The following is an 18,694-nucleotide window of genomic DNA, read 5'->3' as shown; positions in this document are numbered from 1 at the left end:
AGTGGGAGGAGGAGAGAGAAACTGGGACATTTTAAAAGCAGCTGAGAAGTGGGTGACAGAGAATTAACCAGGACTGTCCCTGGCAAATACCAGCCCCCTAGGTCAGTTTATTTTAACCCAGCATAAAATCAGAAAGCACAGGAACAAAATCTGGGACTTTTCAATCAGCCTCGATGTGTACCTATGTAAAATGTAGATGCTGAGGGCCCAATATGGATTGGAATCACAATGCAGGCAAAAATGTAAAGCCTCCTCTCCATTCTAAAGTTCAAATCTAATTGTCTCCTGAGTGTCTGAATAAAGAATAAAAAACAAAACCACTGCAGCTGCTAGCTAAGTTTTTAGACTAATGTGTAGTCTGGCTCAAGGAAGAACTTGGAATGTTTTATAGAGAGTATAATTTTTCCTGCCATACTTTGATCTCATTGAGTATAGGCAGGGGGCGGGGGCAGGAGTAAGAACTCAGGTTGGCACCAATAATAGGGGTGCCAATCTGCCAAGGTAATTTTTGGTAGATCCATTTTCTCATTGCTCTTGTCCCCATTGCCCATTTCTTGCCCTGTCTTCCTGGGCCAGTCTACACAACCACTGAAAGGTGAGCACAGTTCAATGTGGCAAACATAATCACAATTTTAACACCTGGCCACTCCTGGCACAGCTGAGGGGATGACAGAAAGTAGGTGGCACATAAAATGAGGGTCTTCTCAGCAGTGGCATTCTGTGGAACAGCTTCTCCAAAGAAACTCAGTTGATATGGCAGCGGTATCAAAGTGTTATAAAGCTGTAGTATGGATACACCCATGATTGCCACCCTGGATGGAAGGATTTGTGATAAATGGATATATGTGAAGGCAGGAGATAGAAAGGGGAAAGAGAAGAAGGAATAGCACAAGCAGGTGAGTGTTTCTACTCTCATTTGGCTATGGACCTACCCATTTTTTTGCTCCCATCCTTCCTACTATGTGTATGTAGCCCCTTCTTGCTTTCACTCTTAGGGAATGTGGACCTTTATTTAGGCCTGATGAGCAAATTGCCCAAGAGATATAAATATGCAGTAATAACAAATAGGGGATGGAGGGCCAAGTGATAGCGGTCTCCCTGTTGAAGGAGGTCTCAGCAAACCGCACTAGAAAGGCGGGAAAAGTTGTTTTTAAATGAAGACTCAGCTCTGATGTGTTCCTTTCCTCTGTTCCAAGAAATATGAGAAGGAACGAAGGGTTGGGGCATCTCTCCAAAGATAGCTATATTGTATATCTGCCTTGGATAGGCAAGCAATTTGCTCCTGAATTGCATACAAATGGAATATATAATAAAGTGTTGAGCCAGTTTCATACCTGAATAAATGTGCTGGATCCTATTTAATAAGACATGAAAGGGATCCATAAAGCACCAAAGGAACTTGAACATATGGCTGAGGTTAGACAAACAGAGAAGGCAAAGGAAGGCTTTATAGCAAATGGAAGAACACTGAATATCCATTTCTGAATGAGAAAGCAAGGAACTTCTATGCAATCTTTAACTAGTGGAGAGGTTAAACATTGATTTGACATTAAACTCAACTGCTGTACTTCATGAGTTGCACCCACATTGCCTATAGTCTAAATACAAACATAAATCTTCACAAGTAGATCTGCCCAAGCAGTCCATGCTAGGCAATGAATTACAGTTAATGTCCGAGTCATATTTTGCTGGCAGGCCCAGGCCTAGTTTAAGAATTTCTTCCTTGGTATGAAGCACTTTATCTTGATTACTAAGAACAGATTGTCTGGTACATTGTTACTCAGATAGCATCCTGAACTCAGGAAAGACATTCAGTCCAAGCTATTTGGAAGGCAACAGACAAGGTGGTGCTTTATCCCTGCCAATGCTTTCTAATATTACTATGGGGGGGGGGGGGGAGTGTGAGGGGAGAGAAAGAATATACCATAAACATATGTGATTTTTTTTCTTTAAGAACTACTTGCAAAACTTGGGAAATCACTTTTTAAAAAATAGGTTTGTTGTTCGTTGCATACCCTTCAATTGTCCTGATTTGGTAGGGACATCTCAATTAAACTTCTGTTGTCTCACTTTTTTAGCTGCTTTTAAAATGTCCCAGTTTCTTCCCACTTTCCCCCCTTGTCTTCAGCTTGCTTAAACTGCTGAAAACTGAGTTCAAAGTACAAAAGTAATTAGCTGGGCATAGGGAAAGGAATAAAATCATACCCTTCCCAGTAGGCTCAGGCAAAAGACAAACTACTGCAGTGTCTCCTAGCATATGTGTTCTTCCTCATTAACTACTTTTACCATTTTATACATACTCTGATGTTGCTTGTGTTGTAGTTTTCATAAGTGAAATGTTGAAGGGTATGCCACTACATTGTTTTAATGGTAAAGCTGTTATTTATTGTAGTGTGTGAAAAGTAGCTTGTGCTATATTTCTTGCCGCATAGCTCATTCCTGTTTTATTACTTTCTGTTGCTTTTTGAAGAAAAGAGATTGGGGTTGATGAGAATGAAACATTCTTGTCAAATTGCCATTGCCAAATACTTCCAAATTCCCTTGGAAGTATTTTTGAAAATAACTATAAGTTGATATATTAATAATAAATAATAATAAATAATAAAATATTTATTTGTATCTCGCCTCTTCCGTTTTGAGGATCGAGGCAGGTAACAGCAAAGTTTATACAATATACAACAATAAAAAAACAAGCTCCACAAGACCCCGGCCCAACCCTCCCTCCCAAGTATAAAATTAAACAATAAAACATGGTTAAAAATACATAACAATATGACAAAATTAATAAACAAACCACGAATAAGAAAAATAATAAAAGGAGGGGGATTTAGTTGGTTCTGGACATTATCAATCGGGGAAGGCCTGCCGGAAGAGAAAGGTTTTTGTCGCCTTTTTAAAAGCCTTGAGTGAGGGTAATTGGCGAATCTCTTCCGGCAGGTCATTCCAAGTTTTTGGAGCAGTGACAGAGAAGGCCCTCCGGGAGGTCACCGCCAGTCTAGTAATATACCTATCTGTAACTAGTTATAGTTACTTTTGCAATGTAACTGTAACTAGTTACAGATAGATATATTACTTGTAGCTCATTATTTCCAACCTCTAATCTAAGCTTCTCAAACTTTGGTGCTCTAGGTATTTTGGACTTCAATTCCAGGAAGCCCCATCCACCTTGGCCAAGGGTCAGGGATTGTGAGAGCTAATGTATGGAGAACCAAGATGGAGAACCTCTGTTTTCAATTGCTTGTCTTTATTTTAAAAACCTATGGGACATTTTGGTTCCTGAATTCTTTGGGTCCTTTCCTTTGTTTATTACTAACACAGAGACTTTGCTTTGTTAAGCACATTTCATTGCCTTGCTTTCTCTCCCCCAAATACTTACTGACTCTTGGGAAACCTTCATACTCCAGGCTTGGGTTTCCCCTTTTCTTCTGTGGAGAAAACAGCATAGCTTTGCTATGTGAATTCACATCCAGGCTACTTCAGTTTCCTTTCACTCAAAACAGTTTTTCTGCTCTTTACCAAGGCTTCTCAATTTTTCTTTAGTTGGTTTGCTTCACTTACCACACAGTAGGTAAATGCAAACACTTGAATAAGAACATATGTGATCTTCCTGTACTTGGTGGAATAAAAGCTTCTCTAACATGTTCACCAGATGTATTTCTCCTATAGATCTCTCTGCTAAGCATTTCTTAGGAATGTAAATCTTTTCTGATTGCATTGCTGTACGGATGAATGAAGAACTTCAAAAGTTTTCTCCCTGAGGGCATGATTATGAGAGCTTTTGCTCATTTTTGGTGATGTTCACATTTATACAAAATGCATTGGATTTTGTGCAAAAACACGCCATTTCCCCCCCCCCCCCCAAAAAAAAAAGTCCCCAAAAGTGAGGGAAATCACTCCAATGACAATTGACTATAAAACTCCAAATGTTTTTCACTATAATTCCTACCAGTCCTAGCCAGCAAAGTTAATGGTGAGGAATTGTTAAAGTTGTGGTCCCAAAACACCTGAATGGCCATAAATTTCTCATCCCTGAGTAAGAGCTTCCGGTATCATTGGGTTAGAATTACTAAGTTAATTTCATTGTGAAGCTCAGTCATATGAATTTTTACTCAGACAGAAGCCTCAGTGATTTCAAAAAGTTTTATTATAATGTGTTCATAGAAGTATAGCCTGCAGTCTTAGGCTGTAATCCTATGCACATTTATTGGGGAGTAAGTTGCACAGAACTCAATATTTGCTCTTGCTGCATACCTTCAAGTCATTCCTGACTTATGGTGACCCTAGGGAGAACCTATTACTGTTTTTTTTTGGGGGAGGGCAAGATTTGTTCAGTTTGCCTCTGCCTTCCTTTGAGACAAAATGAGTGTGACTTGTCCAACATCACCCATTGGGTTTTCATGGCTGAGCAGGGATTTAAAACCTGGTCTCCAGAGTCATAGTCAAATGCTCAAACCGCTTCACTATGCTGGCTCTCCTAAGACAATTTACAAAAAAAATGATTAAACCGAGGCTGTTGTACTTTGGACATATCATGAGAAAACATGACTCATTGGAAAAGATTATAGTGTTTTGTAATGCAGATGGCCGTAAGAGGAGAGGAGGAATGAATTATAAGTGGATTGACTACAGATGACAGCAAGACCTGAGCAGAGCAGTTGTTGATCTGGGCTTTTGGAGGTCTCTCATCCCTAGGGATGCCATAAGTCGAAGTTGACTAGAAAGAAATTACAACAACAAACATTTGCAGGGTTTAGAATGGCCACTTGTCTTGCTTTGCAAACAAAGGCCTGTATTTGAAGGTGTCAAAGGCCATCGAAAATAAGGAGAAAGCAGATCTCTTGGTGTTGTCCACCATCACTTAGCACCTGAAGAGCAGAGTGAAGAGCAGGCTCACTAGCCACTGAGTCACAGTTGTCCCCACACAGCCTGGAGAGAAAACCTGTATGTCTATTAAGATGAGAGCAATTATTATTTAAATCTGGATCCATGCACATAAATGAGCTTATTGGGGTTTTATTCAGATCTCTTTCTTGGTGGTGCACTTCCTCCTTTTTGGTGACCCATCTGTGGCCCCCATAATAGGGCTGGGCTTTTGCTGTAGTGAGTCGTTTGTTCTAGTTTATTCTATAGCAATATTAAGATTTTAATTTTAAGCCTTTTACAGAATGTATCAAGTTTTGATAATGCCTGCTTCTTGTATACTGAAATTCTGATAAGAGATGCACTGGAGAAATAGGACGGTGTTATTATTTTCTTCCTTGGTGCCAAAGTCCTTGAACAGCTGATGCCAAAACCTGAATTGGCTCAGCCAACTTTTCTGTTACTAGCTGTGTCATTAGTTTGATTTTAAAAAGAAAAGGAGAAAGATGAGCTGCATGAAGACTGCCTTATTCAGCGTTAACAAGCAGTTATTCACTCAAAGGTTCATTTATGTTCATGGCTCTAAACCAAGCCAGCAACTGCCATCAGGTACATGGTGGAACAAAGTAAGCATATTTTTAACTACACACTGCTCTTAAATTCATGAATAAATCCAGATTCCAGAATCCAATTCAGACCCAATGCACTTGTGTGCATTCATGCTCTTTAGATCATCACAAATCAGGAGCAAATGGGGCATAAATTAAATTGCCAATTGTTTATCTTTCAAGATGCATACAGTTTAGGAGTAGAATAAAGTGTTGTGCCAATAAAGAAAGAATCTCCAATCCAGGACAAGAGAAGTAATATTGTTACTGACATTATGAAGACTTTGTTTTCAGAAGTTACCAGACAAGGTCATTTTAAAGAGAGTGATGCACAGCCAATCACACTGTTAAGAGAAAGGTAAGTACATGTGTTGACCACCATGAGTGATGGAGACAGTGCACCTCTGAAGGTCAGTGAGAACACTGTGAGGGAACCAATGCAAGGTTGACATAATGAGGTCCCATAAAAACTTGGAAGCCAGTAGATCGGGCCAAGGAAAATAAATAGGTTTACAACTCTGCCAGCCCCATTCAGCATGTCATAGAGGAAGGGATTGCAGTGGTAATAATCTGAAACATCTGCAAGTTCAAAGCCTCACCACCACAATAGTAGATTAAAGATACAGCTTTCATGGCGAACCCAGATATTTCAAGAGAATCTGCATCTTAGAACAAGAGAAAACTCCAGTGCATTTGGTAAGGGATTTAAGCTCCTTACTCATGTTTTCGTATCCATATTGACTGAGCCATAGAAACTTTCCCTCCAGTCAGTTAATGATCAAAACAAGGCAGGAAGCCATCTGCAAACTAATCCCTTTCACAGTATTCACCCACTTGACATGGTTTTCTTACTCCATGTGGGGCTGCAGCAAATGAGAAATTTTATCTGACCCATCAAGTCTACCAGGTTCACACAGGTGATATAATCTGGCCAGCAGATGTAAAAACCTGTTAAACCTGAATAATGTTTCCTTAAGAACCTCTGAATTAAATGTATCTAAGGATGGCTTCAGATGTTCTAAGTATGGGAAAACAGGAAGTGCAAGTTACTCCTATTTCCTTTCTCAGTACTTCTTTGCAGGTTGAACATTGGTATCTTACAGAAAATATTCAAGGTCCCACTGACTGCAAGTCCAACTTGCACAATTTATCACATGAAACACATGAAAGAATGCTGGCTCCAGGATGGAGGAGGATGTGTTTCCTCAGGGAAGATGTTCTTAGGGCTTCCTCAGTGGGTCTATTTCTCCATTTCCACACTGCTGTGCCCCTCCTTCCACATTGCCTGTCACTGCTCACTCACTAAGAGCAGGCAAGGAACAGTAGCCACAGTCCCAGAGAAGTATCAGAAAGGCCAGGAATGGTGTGGGAATCCCACTGAAGTGGAACAGTCTGAGGTGTGTGACACAAAGGCAGTAGCCAGACTGAAGAATTAATGAGGACCAAAGGACAACCCAAGAGGCAGAAGCAAGGAGCAAGCCAGAGGCTGGGACCAAAAAGTAGCCAAAGAGCATACTAGATCCCAGGAAGAACAGAAGGTTCTGCCCCTTATACTAATTTCTGTCAATGAGGATCCAATCAACATTAGCCTCAGTTGATGAGGACTCTTCAAGGCAAGGGTAAGACTGCTGCCACACTACAGAATTAATGTAGTTTGACACTGGTTTAACAGTCATGGCTCCATTCTATGGAACCCTGGGATTGTAGTTTGTTGTGCCACCTGAATTCTGCCAGAAAAGGTTAAATATCTTGCCCTGAAAGAGTGGTCTGCAGCCACCCCTTTCTGCTCCTGAGGAATGCCATAGGAGCCAAACTGCATGGCATCCCTCCACACCTAAAAGAACCCAGAAAAAAACGGGTTCTTTTAGAAGCACATACCCAATGCCACAAGTGCCCCATTTGTACATTGTGGCGCATCAGTAATGCAAGCACAGCACAGTGACATACGGATGCTGCGCAGCACTTGCGTCATGGACCCACACCCTGTGTGGGCAGGGCCGTGCAGTCATGGCGGTGCCCTTACATTTTAGGGTTGGGGGCGTGCGGTTGCTACGCATTCCCAAACCCTAGTATCGGCACTGCCACACTGCTTTGGGCCCGTCTGTACCAGGCCTAAGTATCTCAGAATTCCATAGCATTGAACCATGACAATTAAAGTGGTGTCAAACCTCATTAATTCTGCAGTGTATATGCAGCCTAAGTGGATACTTTATTATGCCATTTGGTGGCTAGACAAAAGGGGCAGCTACAAACAAAACAGCAACCCTGAAATGAAACATAGGCCCCAGAAGATACTTGAAAAAGACAACTCCTAATTTCAAACTTTTTCCCCTACACAAAAATTCCCTTATTGTGTGTGCCTCTTCTCTCTCTCTCTCTCTCTCTCTCTCTCTCTCTCTCTCTCTCTCTCACACACACACACACACACACAATATATGTCAGTATCCTCCCCAAAATTTTGATTCAGACTCACATAGAACCATTGAACATCTGGGTGTTTTTTATGTATCCAGCTAGAAAAACATGGATGCCCAACAGCTAAGAAACCAAGGCTGCTTTCTCTAATCGTGGATTATGCAATAAATTCACTCTTCTTACTACCAGCACAACAGCCTGTGATGAAAAAGATGCTAAATGCTTTTCTGCATTGCAGAGAAGAAGAATAAATCAGGATGGCAAATACAGTAACTACTACATGACTGAGCAACAATATTCCTATTCTATTGCCTCTTAAATTCCAGAATGGGGAAAACACATGCAGATGGTTGTCGCTGGTTGCATAACTAGGCTGGTTATTGTTCACATTATTCCTACATGGATTAGATTTCTAAAGAATCAGCAATCCTTTGGGTAGGTACATAAAAACAATGCAACAGATAATTTACACCAGAAGGAGCAGCTACAAGAGCAGAATGCCATATGTAAGAGACAGAGGCCACTGTTATCGTCCTAGTTGTTACATTCTTGAGCTGTCTCCTGATGGTCAGCAAACTGGGACTTGGAAAGATGAACACTGAAAACTCCAAAACCACAGTCAGGTCACCCAAAGGCATCTGCTTCTCACTAGTTTCAGACCTATGAAATTCTGGTTAGGTTAATAAGAACGTAGCAGCTGTAATTAACTCTTCCAAAGACATACGAAGGAAAGGCAGTCTCAGGACAGCCTTCTCCAACCTGCTGTTTTCCAGATGTCTTGGTCTATAACTCTCCATATCCCCAGCCAGCATGGCCATAACTCCCACTCTGTCCTCTTTGGAGATTTTTGCACTGCCCTTTCCCATCCTTTCTTCCCGAGCTAAGCACAGGATGTGAGCTTTTAAACATGGATTTTATTACACACCTCAGTGCCCAGGCAGGAGGCATCCAGTACTGATCATGGTATCCTGTACCCAATCCAGACTTCTCCCACACCTTGCAAAGAATGAGAAAATCCTGTTCTTTCAAAAAGTGAGGGAGAAGTCTGGATCGGGTACAGGATGCCATGATTGGGTACAGGATTCCTTCTGCCTGGGCATGGAGGTATGTGATAAAATCCATGTTTAAAAGTTTACATCCCACGCCTAGCTCAGGAAAAAAGGACGGGAAAGGGCAATGTGATAATCTCCATAGATGTAAGATATAATCAGAAGAAACAGCATGAAGAGTATAGTCAGGAATCAATATAGCATGCCTGCCTCATACACGGGCATGCTATACGCAGCTTTCAGCTTATGCTGAAAGCTACGCAACAAAGAGGAAATGGCACATGCACCCATGGCGCGCACACTGTGTTGTGCCAAGTGCACTAGCCCCATTCGTTTCAAGGGGGCTCAATCACACACGGAACTTGCCTTATGCAGCAGGATCTGGAACAGATCCCCACGTAAGGCAAGGACGCACTGTACATGCATGTGGGAAGGGGGAAACAATTTGTCCCCACCCCTGATCTACATGTATTCATCAGTGGTTTTGTTGTGGTTGTGTCACCTAGTGTAGGGGGAGTAAACTGCCTTGCCCTCCCTCCCCCTGACTCCTCACCTGCCCAGATCGCTGCTGGGAAGTGCTGTGATCTCCACAGTGCCTGGAGTCCAGCATGGCTGCTGAAGGAGCAGCCACACTAGATTCTGAGGGCATACCCCCCCCCAAAGGCCTTCAGAGACCAGAGTGGCTGCTCTCTCAGCAGCCATAACACACCCTGTAGCCCTTTCCATCAGTGGCTGTTGTTTTAAAGGGGCAATGCTGGGGCCTTTGAAGGGGCCGTTTAGGGTCTGGTGAATGGAAAGGGAGGCAATGCCCTTTCTCATTCACCCAGTAGCCATGCCACTCCCTCCAGGTGTCCTGCACCTTCTAGGATGTCATCCAGTACAGTCCACACACACCACATCCCTTGATGACACCTCGAGTTTTCATTTGGAAGAGCTGCATGACCCCTCTTCCTACAGAACAAGATGACATAAATAATAATAATAATTTTTTATTTATATTTTCCCGCCTCTCCCCACAGATCGAGGCAGGATTACAGCCAGTATCAAATCAATGATACATCATAATTACAATAATTTAAAATCAGCTCATAAAATAACATATCTAAAAAACACACAATTTACAAATACAATTTTTTAAAAAGCATCCTGAGGTAGATATATATTTGGGGTGATTTCCCTTATAAAGGGTCAGAGGGGTATGCTTTCTGGAAGAGATGGGTTTTCAGCGCCTTTTAAAGGCGTATAGAGTGGAAGTGAGTCGAATCTCTTCTGGGAGATTATTCCAAAGCGTTGGGGCCATAGCTGTAAACGCTCTTTGGTGAGTGGCTATTAATCTCACTTTGGGATGTTCGAGTAGGAGCTTCCCAGTTGTTCTGAGAGTGCGGGCCGGATTGTGTAGGGAGAGGCATTCCCTCAAGTAACTCGGGCCCAAGCCATGTAGGGCTTTAAAGGTGATGACCAACACTTTGTATTGGGCTCGGAAGCTAATTGGCAGCCAGTGTAAAGATTTTAATACTGGTGTAATATGGTCTGATCTAGGTGTCCCCATGATCAATCTGGCTGCAGCGTTTTGAACTAACTGAAGCTTCCGAACTTGGTACAAAGGTAGCCCCATGTAGAGCGCATTACAGAAATCTAAACAAGAGGTTACCAGTGCGTGTACTACTGTTTCAAGGTCCTTTCGGTCCAGACAGGGACGCAGTTGGCGTATCAGCCGAAGCTAGTACCAAGCACTCCTGGCCATCACATCCACCTAGGATGATAACTGTAGGGATGAATCTGGGAGTGCTCCCAAACTGCGAACTTTGTCCTTTAGGGGAAGTGTGACCCCGTCCAGGACTGGATAGCAAATCTCTCTGCCTGGGCCTGGGGTACCTATCGCGAGTACCTCTGTTTTTTCTGGATTCAACTTGAGTTTGTTTTCCCTCATCCAGCCCATTACTGACCCCAGACAGGCATCTAGAGGAGAGATGCCCTCCTTAGTCACTGTCTCAGTCGGAGACATGGAGAGATAGATCTGGGTGTCATCAGCGTACTGATAATACCGAGCTCCATGACTCCAGATGATTTCTCCAGGCAGTTTCATGTAAATGTTAAACAGCATGGGGGACAGAATGGCGCCCTGAGGGACGCCCGATGTAAGCTCTCTTTTACGAGAGCAACTGTCCCCCAGCCTCACCATCTGGAATCTCCCCGAGAGGTAGGACCAGAACCACTGGAGCGCAGTGCCGATACCTAACTCTCTCAGCCATTCCAGAAGGATACCATGGTCGATGGTATCAAAAGCCGCTGAGATGTCCAAGAGCACCAACAGGGTCACACTTCCCCTGTCGATACTCAGATGGAGATCATCGACTAAGGCGACCATGGCAGTCTCAACTCCGAATCCCGCTCTGAAGCCAGTTTGAAATGGGTCCAGATAATCGGTTTCATCCAAGACAGCTTGGAGTTGGAGAGCAACCGCCCTCTCGATCACCTTGCCCAAGAATGGTAATAAGGAGACTGGTCTATAATTATTTCTCAACAGAGGATCTAGGGAGGGTTTCTTTAGAATTGGTTTCACAATTGCCTGTTTTAAGGAAGATGGAAAAGAACCCTCTCGTAGAGATGCATTAATTATAAGATGTAATGGTGCCTTTATTGCATCTCCTCCCTGCACAGTCAACCAAGAAGGGCAAGGGTCAAGAGGGCAAGTTGTCCTCCTAACAGTTCCAAGGAGCTTGTCCACGTCCTCGGTATTTACAAACTCAAAGCGATCCAGAATAACCTTGTTTCCAGAGTCATTGGATACCTGTCGCATTGATTCTGACACAAAGCCAGCGTCCAGATCAGTTCTTATCTGAGAGATTTTATCGGCGAAAAAGTCATTAAAAGCATCACAGCAGGCTACAGTTGGTTCTAGTAAAGGGTTCACGGTGGTCGGCAATTGGGTTAATTCCCTAACCACCCTGAACAGCTCTGCTGGACGAGCTGTCTTTCTGCTTTTTCACTGGAGGGGGCGTATCAGCTATTTCTTAAAGTAGGGCCCTATCCTTTTTTATAGTAGTGAGTAAAACATCCCAGGCTGGATGTCTGCTTGCCATGTTACTGTTAAGACCACAGGAGTTTCAATGGTATACGGTCAGCAATCCTGTTTTTAAGAGTTACCCATTTTCCTTGCCCTGAATGGTGTGTTCATTGAAAATCTGAACAAGTGCTCAATCAAAGATTTACAAAAGGACCATTCTTCTTCTAGAAAGCCCTCAAACACATTATTCTGATGCACCATTGCATGATTTTCCTTGCTCATGATTCCTCTATGAGGAAATAGTAGGGCATGCCTACAAAATATTTGTGAGCTGTACAGAAGGAACAGAATACCTAAGAAACAGGAATGGGTAGCATGTGGCCTTCCAGATGTTGTTGTACTGCAGCTACCATGATCCTCCCTATTGTTTATGCTGATTAGGGCTGGTAGGAAATGAGGGCCAACAACCTCCAAAAGGTGCACATGTTCTCTACCTCTGCAATTAAGGAGTGTCACAGTGTGTATAGGCTGTGGTCCTGTGTACACTTTTCTGGAAGTAATCCCCATTGAATTCAGCAGAGGCGTATTACTGAGTAGACATGTATAGAATTGTTTTCTTAATGTTTGTTTACATGAATGCAGCCAGCAGCAGCCAGCAGCAGCCAGCAGTCACTATTATATACACAAAAGCTTCCTAACAACCATTTGTCTTTAATAAAGCTGTACCAAAGTAACTGAGAAAAATCAACCTGTTAATGGTTGTGGCTGTCCACCTGCCTTGGGTTTGTACCAAAACAACGGACAAGACAGTACTGCCCAAGGGTGCAACACTGAGTCCTATGTAAAAGCCCTCTGTTAGGCTTGAAGATCTGAATAACCTAATGCTTAACTCTCTGAACAGCCCTAATATTTCCCTTGGCACAGAAGTGTGACTTCAACAGATTGTACATACCTTCACTCCATATGGAAACCAACAGCTTCATTAGAATTATGTATCAGCAGCAATCCCTCATCGCAGTCCAAAAAGTCCCAGCTGCTCTCCATTACTCAGGGTGAAAATATGTTCTGCAATATGAAACCACATTAAATCGTCCAGGTATTTCAAAATAAATGTTATCCTGCAAGAAGGCCAGCAAACTGATTCATTGTTACATTCCAATATTTTTTTTTCTTTTGTTTCCCCCTTCTTTTAAAACACTTAGTATGTATTTCCAAAAATAATGCATCATGATTATTTCATTCATGGGCTCCTACTGAAAGGTATGTTCACATCTAGCAAGTAGGCCTTAATGTATAGGCATTAAGGGCCTGAACAGACAGGCCAAAATAAAGCTGCTTCGGGTCACTTTGGAGGTATGCTGTTTAAATGACACACTCATCTTAAGAGGGCAGAAGCTGCGCCAAAGCTACATTCCAGTCCTTAGGACTGAAGCATGGTTTTGGTGTGGCTACCAGCCTTTTGGGACACATGCATCATTTGAACAGCGTACTTCCAAAGTGACCTGAAGCAGCTTTATTTTGGCCTGTCTGTTCGGGCCCTAAGTCACCCTAACACTCATATACAGAGGATCTCAAACTGGTTTTCAGAACAATGGTGGCCTGCAAGCTCCATTTAGGTGGCCTACAAGAGGGCTGAAGAATAATTGGACATTTCTGTGCTTTAATATTTTTTTATTCTGACAGCAGAAACCAACCAGAATCAAACCAGATTTTGACTTAAGTCCTGTAGTTTTCGTAATATGTTGTTGATGAAGTCTACAAAGTTTTCTCTTTAAATAGTACCATTTAATTTTTCCATGTAAAGGGTCCCTTTTCATTGGCTTGGCTTAGGGCCTGTGATTTTCACAATATAGTGCCAGGCCTGAAGAGGAAAAACAGTGAAAATATGAGTTATGTGTTTTGATTTGTAGTGGATAAAAAGTTTTTTTAATGATCCATCAAGACTGAGTATTTTTCAAGGACAAAGGTTTTGAGAATGAATTTCTCTGAAGATGCCAGCCACAGATGCTGGCGAAATGTCACAAATAAACTCTTCTAGAACATGGCCACATAGCCCGAACCCCCCCCCCACACACACACACACAAAAACTATTTTTGAGAATGCCTCCTCTAAAAGACATGAGTACAGACAACATTTTCCAGATATTTCCCCTTGTATTATTTTTTTCAAGACAAAATGCATTGTTTCATGAGCACAGTCTAGTGCACTCTCTTTTAACATGCCTTATCCCCAACAGGATAAAGGCACATTTATTTTTTAAATGGGTTTTAGCACATTTGCCTATGGCCAGGCAAATGCATCCCATTTACAGCCCAGATGCCAACCAGGCTTATTCTGCGACTTTTCAAGAATGAAATTTTCCTGTTTTTCAAAAGCCGCAGGATAACCCAGGTTGTTAATGGGATGCATTCGCCCAGCCACAGGTGAACATGATAAAACCCAGTTTAAAAATAAATGTACCTTTATCCCACCAGGGATAAGGCGAGTTAAAAGAGAGTGCGCTAATCTCCTATTATTTTCTCATTTCCACATACAGTCGGCCCTTCTTATACACGGATTTTTTATACACGGATTCAAGCATACACGGTTTGAAAATGTTCCAAAAAAGTATAAATTTACCTTGATGTTCCATTTTTTATTAGGGACACCATTTTGCTATGTCATTATATTTAATGGGACTTGAGCATACACGAATTTTGTTATACACGGGGGATCTTGGAACCAAACCCCAGTGTATAACAAGTATCCGCTGTATATTCTTCTGATATTCCTTTCCTGTTTTGCTCTGTTTTCTCATATTCTTGCTTTAAATGCTAGTTGAAGTGAGTTACAGACTTAGGTCCAAAACCCACTGCAGAAATAATCCAGTTTGAGACAACTTTAACTGACCTGACTCAATGCTAGGGAATTCTGGGAGCTGTAGTTTTTAGTGAGGCATTTAGCCTTCTCTGTCAGAGAGCTCTGATGCCACAATAAACTACAATTTCCAGGACTTCATAATAATAATGATAATAATAATAATTTTTATTTGTATTTTCCTGCCTCTCCCTGCGGATCGAGGTGGGATTACATCTATAAAATAACACAGTGCAGATATAAAATACATTTAATAAAACACTGACATTATTATTAGTTCAATAAAGTAGCTAAAACATCTAGAACCTCTAAAACATCTAGAAAACATACATCATAACCAGAAGTGAAGCATTTTATCTCCTATAAAAGGTTGGATGGAAAAGCCCACTGGAAGAGATCCCTCTTAAGTGTCTTCTTAAAGACATCTAAGGTGGTGATAAGACGGATCTCTTCCGGTAGGCTGTTCCATAGTTTGGGGGCTGCAGCTGTAAACGATCTATGGGAAGTTGACGTTAACCTGGCCTTATGGTATTCTAATAAATTCTTCCCAGATGTTCTGAGAATGTGGGGAGGATTGTGGAGGGAGAGGCGTTCTCTCAAGTAACTTGGGCCCAAGCCATGAAGGGCTTTAAAGGTAATAACCAACACTTTGTACTGAGCCTGGAAGCTAATTGGCAGCCATTAATTGTCGCAATGCTATGCAATCCTGGGAATTTTAGTTTATTGTGGCAGTTAAAGCGGTCTCAAACTGGATTATTTCTGTGGTGTTTTAGACCTTGGATAACAGAGTCCATGAAATCACAGACAGAAACATGTACTTCTCTTTAAAGCAGAGGTGAGCTATATGTGCCTCCAGATATTGTCAGTTCTGCAGCTTCCACCAGCCTTGGGCAGCTTAACCAGTCATGAAGAGTCCAGCATCTTCAAAAAGGGTACAAGTTGTCCATCCCTGGTTTAATGAGAGAGAAAATAAACATGAAAATAAATCAGACAGGCCAAAGTGGAGAAATGTGCATAACGAGAGAGAAAGTAAAAATGAAAATAAGTCAGGCAGGCCCAAGTGGAGAAGTGTGCATGCTGATACTTCATAAGTTGGATAAAAGAGAACTGGCCCTTATGGAAGAAGGCATTTTCCCAACACTGTATAGCAATTCCAGACTATAGAAGGTAAGTTTTGGAGTTACATGGAGGTGGATAATATATTTCCAAAAGTCCTTCCAGCTGAATGCTGGATTTATCCTTTATGTAGGAAAAGTGAAATGCAAACTTATTTGTTCCTTTCTTTCAAAAATAATATTACTCTGGCCTGTTACAGACAGGCCAAAATAAAGCTGCTTCGAGTCACTTTGGAGGTATGGTATTTCAATGATGTACGAGTCCTAAGAGTCCAAAAGCCACACCAAAGCTGCACTCCAGTCCTTTGGTGTGGCATTTGGACTCTTAGGATGCATGCATCATTGAAATACCATACCTCCAAAGTGACTCGAAGCAGCTTTATTTTGGCCTGTCTGTAACAGGCCTCTGTTTTCAAACACAGATACCTAACCCCCTCTTTTCTGATCACAGATTTTTTAAAAAATCAAATGGATTATAATGGAGAGGAGGGGGCATTCATAATATTACATTTCCAATTCCTATTACAGACACCGATTTAGATTGTCCCTATTACAACTGCAATACAGCACTATCTGAGGCTATACTGGTACATGCATCATATTCTAACCAAGAAATTTCTACAATGGGAAAAATATATCTGGAAAATTCAACACTTATAAAAGGTTATGAGTTGAGGATTTCTGCTTTAAACTGACTGGAAGGGGGTACAAAACAAGAGAGAAGTTTGGAAAATGTACAACGTCCTAATGGAATTGTCATTAGCAGGACTTGTTTTCAGAATACTTCATGGAATGTCAGGGCTGACCATGAAGTGGAATTTTCAAACATTCAGCTCTAAATCGGAGTCCTTACTTTTCTCATTAGTTGCACACACTGGAGGCTGCAAGCTAATCAATTACATGTCCTTCTCTTCAATGACATGAGTTTGAAGTAACATGAGTATTTCATGCTCTCTAGATGCTCTCTTTTGTTTCCTGAGAAAGCTGCTTCAGTGATGGAACTGTCCTCCTTTAAATTTAGTTTATAATGCCAAATCTCTCTCTCTTCTACTATTACTTAGTTTGAGACTCAGTGTAGTCTTTCAAGGTTTTGTTTGGTTTGGGGTTTTTGATGTGGCAATAATTTTAATCCTGATATCACCAAACTGGAGGTTTTCCTTATCGATGTGTTGAAGGGTCAGTTCTTACACTACATTACACACACTCACACTTGCATACACATACACATGCATACACACACATGCACACATACTGAAATGCTTAACAAACAGAACTGAGAGAAAGAGAGCGAGAGCGAGAGAGTATGCAAAATGTTTTAGCTTCTGCCTTCTCCATTTGCCAAAGATGAAGCTGAGCTGTATAGTAGGTGGCAGTTCAGAACCTTCTGTTATCAGCATTCTCAGTAGATGATGGCATTTTCCTCTAAGTTGAGGCCTTGTGGAATTTTTAATCTACAAATCCAAAAATTCTTCCTTTTGTCCAAAATGCAGTACTGATTTCCATTAGTTTTTTACTGCTTCAGCTTTTGTTATTGTTGCTGCTGTGTACCTACAGGTTCTTTCAGACTAATGGCAATGCTAAGGTGAAAGGAAGGGGTATTGGTCAGTAGGCTTGACCAGTCTTGTCAGCCTCTCTGTCGCAAAGATCCGTGATGTGACAGAGAGGCTGACAAGACTGGTCAAGCCTACTGACCAATACCCCTTCCTTTTGGTCCACGTGGGAACTAATGATACTGCAAGACACAGCATTCAGAACATCAAAAGGGATTACGAGGCGCTTGGTAGGAAGCTGAAAGGAATGGATGTACAGGTTGTCATCTCATCTCTTCTGCCAGTTGAAGGGCATGGTCCAGGAAGGGAGAGGAAAATAGCAGATGTGAACAACTGGCTTTGCAGATGGTGCCGCCGAGAAGGATTTGGATTCTTCGATCATGGGCTGCGGTTCCATGAGGAGGGACTTCTTGCAACAGACGGGTTGCATCTCACGCCAGTTGGAAGAAATGTTTTTGCCAACAGTCTCAAGAACTTGATCAGGAGAGCTTTAAACTGAGTTCCGAGGGGAAGGGAGACAATATTAAGGAAGGCAAAAGGGATGGCAAAAATAGTCAAACTGACATAGAGGAAACAAGGCAAACAGTGCAAGGACCCAACAGTGGGAGGCAAAAAAACTTGCACAGGCAGCAAGTAAAAGGGAACCATGGTCTGCGATGTCTCTACACTAATGCACAGAGCATGGGAAATAAGCAAGATGAACTCGAACTCCTAGTACAACAAAGCAAATATGATATAATAGGCATCACTGAAACCTGGTGGGATGAGTCTCATGATTGGAATGTGGAAATAGAGGGGTATAACCTTATTAAGAGAAATAGGCCAAACAGAAAAGGAGGAGGAATAGCACTATATGTCAGAAATATTTACACCAGTGAAGAGATCCTGGACATCAATCATGGAAGCCAGGTGGAGAGCATCTGGATAAAAATTAAAGGGGAGTGAAACAACAAGGATGTTATGGTGGGAGTCTACTACAGACCCCCAAGTCAGATGGAGGAATTGGATTATGCCTTTCTAGAACAGATGACCACACACTCAGAAAGGAGAGATGTAGTAGTGATGGGCGACTTCAACTACCCTGATATTTGCTGGAAGTCAAACTCAGCAAAATCCTAAAGGTCTAGCAAATTCCTCACTTGCTTGGAAGACAATTTCATGGTCCAAAAGGTGGCAGAGGCAACAAGGGGATCAGCTATTTTAGATCTAATCCTAACCAACAAGGATGACTTG

Source organism: Sceloporus occidentalis, unplaced genomic scaffold (genome assembly GCF_023333645.1).
Source record: "Sceloporus occidentalis isolate IW3139 unplaced genomic scaffold, rSceOcc1.0.p SCAF_4, whole genome shotgun sequence".
Taxonomy (NCBI): Eukaryota; Metazoa; Chordata; class Lepidosauria; order Squamata; family Phrynosomatidae; genus Sceloporus; species Sceloporus occidentalis.
Note: the sequence above shows the minus strand (reverse complement) of the source record.